This window comes from Triturus cristatus, chromosome 3_2, assembly GCF_964204655.1.
Source record: "Triturus cristatus chromosome 3_2, aTriCri1.1, whole genome shotgun sequence".
Taxonomy (NCBI): Eukaryota; Metazoa; Chordata; class Amphibia; order Caudata; family Salamandridae; genus Triturus; species Triturus cristatus.
In genome coordinates this window covers 926514004-926518558 of record NC_140584.1, presented here as the reverse complement: position 1 = coordinate 926518558, position 4555 = coordinate 926514004, and positions in this window count along the sequence as shown.

Sequence of the window (4555 nt, the reverse complement as noted above, 5' to 3'; positions counted from 1 at the left end):
CCGCTGCTTGCTTTGCGACTGATCCTACGAGGGACGACTGCAGAGACTGACCAGCGCCAAGACTTCCAGACACCTCTGAACCAGATCCACATCTCCAGCGAAGCTGAGACCCGTGGAGGCGACGAGGGACATGGGACCGGCGACTTGGGAAAAGTGGCTAGTAACTGACTAGCGTGACTTCTGAGGCTTCCTCGAGGCTGTGCTTGGGGAATTGAGAAGCCCCCATCCCGAGCACCATCTGCAAAGAAGATCAGCTCCCCACACTTCACGTGTTCTGCGTGGGGCCCTTCTGCACTGGAGTTGTTCGACGTGTTGTCCGGTTGCTGGCCCGTTGGCTAGTAACCTCTGTGACGACAAACCTTTGTTTTTATCTTGCTGGTCCGGCTCCTCCAGACTGGCACTCGCTCCTCTGTGAAAGAGAAGCACCCCAGACCTTCCTGGTCTGCACCAGAAGCAAGTCCTCCATTCTGCGTGGGTTCCGCTTGCCAAGGCTTTTTGGGTCCTAGCTCGACATCGACGCCGCCAACAGCAAGAGCCTTCGTGGGACAGCTCGTCTCCTGGTACTGATCGTCCTTGACGCCTCCTGGTACCCGTGGCTGCTGCGACAAGCCTCACCTCTTCACCTGCATCTTCATGACATCGCCTGGTTCCTTCCTGGCTCCTGGCTGGTGACCTAGACTCTGTCCCTTCTGCTTGCAGGTATCCTTCCTTCTTGATTCCATCCTTGGGATCCACCGGACACTCTTCACTGACTGCCTGTCAGCAACTTTCCTTCAAGCATCCATAGGAGTCAACGACGAAACCCGACTCAAGTTCACACCTATGCACCCGCAGCCCTTGGGCTAGGTAACTTGAGTACTCCGGTGCTCACAAGGGTATTGACTATCCTAGGGTCTAGTTTCCAAGTCTCGACTTCCTAGTTACTCCAGAAGTGTCCTAAAACTCTTAATTTCTAACTACTACGATTTCTATCGACTTTTACGCATTACGCGTGTGTGTTTCCACTCTGCACCTGAATCCCGTGGGCCTCCCACTTCCTAACCTTTGGTAGTATAGTGTAGCCCCAGCGACTCCCTAGGCCTAGGCCTAGGCCTATCTTGTGTTCGTGACAGTGGTTCTTATACCACTTACTTAGTATATGGTTTGCGTGGCCCCTAGGGCCTAACTGTATTACTTACCATTGTGACTTAATGAACAAGTTACTAACCTTCGGTAACGATGTATCTGTAAGAAACATTAGTTAGTTAGATTCCTCACCTTAGAATATCCCCAGGCGTCAGACTGGATCCGGAAGATTTTTCGTCAGCAATACCCCTTGCGCGTCGCTAGGCGTCGTCTGCGGCTCCGCGTCCGTCGTCGGCGTCGTGCGCCGGGATGACGTCGGAGTACTTAGACGCCGCCCTCGCGCGCTGACGTCAGTTCTTGTACATAGCCTTCCGCGCCAGGAACGCAGAGCCATGCAAAGACCGACACTGGTGCCAAAAATAAAATCTAGGGGCCTGAAAGGACAACCTTAACCCTAGATGTCAGTTCGCAGAACGGGGAGGATGGGTGGGTCGGTGAGGAATCTAACTAACTAATGTTTCTTACAGATACATCGTTACCGAAGGTTAGTAACTTGTTCATCTGAAAGAAACACGTTAGTTAGATTCCTCACCTTAGAATAGATACCCAAGCAATACCATCCCCGGTGGTGGGTCTGCGAACCAAGATCACACCAGAAAGTCCTGGAGGACAGAACGGCCAAAGAAGCCATCCCTCCGGACTTGGCTGTCAAGGAAATAATGCCTGGCAAACGTGTGTAGCGAAGCCCACGTCGCCGCCTGACAGATGTCCTGCAAAGGGACTCCCCGTCCCAAGGCAGTAGTAGCCGCCGTGGCCCGAGTAGAATGGGCGCGCAGCCCAACAGGAGGGTCCTTTTTAGCCAAGGAATAGCAGATTTTTATACACAAAACGACCCACCGAGAGATGGTTCGTTTGTGCACAGCTTTCCCCTTCTTAGCGCCCACGTACCCAACAAAAAGCTGGTCGTCCACCCGGAACTGTTTGGTGCGGTCCAGATAAAAGGAGAGCGCACGTTTTGGGTCCAGACGGTGGAGCCTCTCTTCCTCTTTGGAAGGATGCGGAGGCGGAAAGAAGGTGGGCAAGGTGACAGACTGCCCAAGGTGAAATGGAGTCACCACTTTAGGAAGAAAGGAGGGACGAGGCCGAAGGACAACCTTGTCCGGATGAACAGATAGAAAAGGAGGCTTTGAAGATAAAGCCTGGAGCTCACTCACCCGTCTAGCCGAGGTGATGGCTACCAGAAAAGCAGTCTTTAGAGTTAGAAGACGAAGAGGGCAATTGTGAAGAGGCTCGAAGGGAGCGCACATCAGGAATGTCAAAACCAGATTCAAGTCCCACTGAGGCATTACAAAAGGGACAGGAGGGAACGTGTGTGTAATGCCTTTGAGAAAGCGTGTAACCACAGGGGACTTGAAAAGAGAAGGCTGATCAGGAAGCCGCAAGAAGGCGGAGATGGCAGCAAGATAACCTTTCAGGGTGCCCAGGGCAGAGCCCTGCCGGGCCAGAGAAAGAAGGAAGAGGAGAACCTCAGAAAGAGGGGCGGAAAGGGGATCCACAGCCTTTGCTGTGCACCATGCCACAAATTTGTTCCACCGGCAGGCGTATACCGACTTTGTGGAGGGACGCCTGGCTGCCAGAATGATATCACAGACTTCAGGAGGCAAGTCAAATGGCATCAACTGCCGCCGCTCAATCTCCACGCATGGAGGTGGAGGCTGGACAGGTTCGGGTGGAGGACCGTCCCCTGCTGCTGCGACAGAAGATCCTCCCGAAGGGGCAGACGTATCGGGGGATCGGTCAACAGACTGAGTAGCTCGGGATACCAGTATCTTCGTGCCCAATCCGGAGCCACCAAGATGACTTGGGCCCGGTCGCGCCTGATCTTCTTCAGCACTCTGGGCAGAAGTGGTATAGGCGGAAAGGCGTACAACAGACCGCAACTCCACTCGTGACGAAAAGCGTCGCCGAGCGAGTGCCGCCTTGGAAATTCCAACGCGCAGAACTGCTGACATTGCGCGTTCTCTTCGGTGGCGAATAGATCTAACCAAGGCTCTCCCCACTGCTGAAAGAGGCCTTGCACCACTTCGGAGTTCAGACGCCATTCGTGATCCATCATGCACCGGCGGCTGAGTTCGTCTGCTCTGGCGTTCAGAGAGCCCGCCAGATGTTGAACCACCAGGGTGACGCCCTGGTGTTCCAGCCATGTCCAGAGGCGCAGAGCCTCCTGACAAAGGGTCCACGACCCCACCCCGCCCTGTTTGTTGCAGTACCACATGGCGGTGGTGTTGTCCGTGAACACCTGCACGACACTTCCCCTGACAGAGGGAAGGAAGGCTTTCAGTGCAAGCCGGATCGCTCTCAACTCCAACAGGTTGATGTGGAGACGAGACTCCGCCGGAGACCAGAGGCCTCTGATCTCCGCCTCTCCCATATGGCCACCCCATCCCAGGAGGGACGCATCCGTCACTACGACATGCTCCGGTTGGGGAAGGGAGAGGCTCTTGCCCTTGACCCACTCGCGGTCCGTGAGCCACCACTGCAACTGCTGTGCAGTACCCTCCGAGATCAAGACATGGTCGGACAGGTTGCCGTGATGCTGGGCCCACTGAAACTTCAGGTCCCACTGCAGAGCCCGCATGCGCCGCCTGGCGTGATGCACTAGTAGGATGCAGGAGGCCATCAGCCCCAGAAGCCGCAACACTAGCCTGACCGAAACCCGGGATAGAGGCCGAAAGATGGGAATCAGGGCCTGTATATCCCGGACCCGCTGTTCCGGAGGATGGACCCGGAACTGCGCCGAATCGAGAACCGCTCCGATGAAGAGGAGCTTCTGAGAGGGACTCAAGTGTGACTTCGGCACGTTGATGGAAAACCCCAGCAAATGCAGGAGATCCGCCGTAGTCTGGAGGTGGGAGACGACTGCCTGGGGCGAGCCCGCCTTCAACAACCAGTCGTCGAGATAGGGGAAGACTGGGACCCCTGATCTGCGCAGATGAGCTGCGACCACCGCCATCACTTTCCTGAACACCCGAGGGGCACTGGTGAGGCCGAAGGGGAGCACGGTAAACTGAAAGTGCTCTTGGCCCACCGTGAACCGCAGGTAACGCCGGTGGGCCGGCAGGACGGGGATATGGAAATATGCGTCCTGCAAGTCCAACGCTACCATCCAGTCTCCAGGGTCTAGGGCAGCTAAAACCTGAGCCAACGTTAGCATCTTGAACCTTTCCTTTCGGAGGAAGGCATTGACGTTCCGGAGGTCCAAGATAGGGCGCAGGCCCCCCTTGCCCTTCTTGGGAACCAGAAAGTAGTGGGAATAACAACCACGACCTACTTCTGGACTCGGAACGCGCTCGACGGCCCCCTTGGCCAAGAGAGCCGAAACTTCCTCGCGGAGAAGATCCAAATGATCCCCCGAGATACGGTGGTGCTGCGGTGGCATGGCTGGAGGGGTCGTCTCGAAGGGGAGGGAGTAGCCCCTTCGGACGATTTG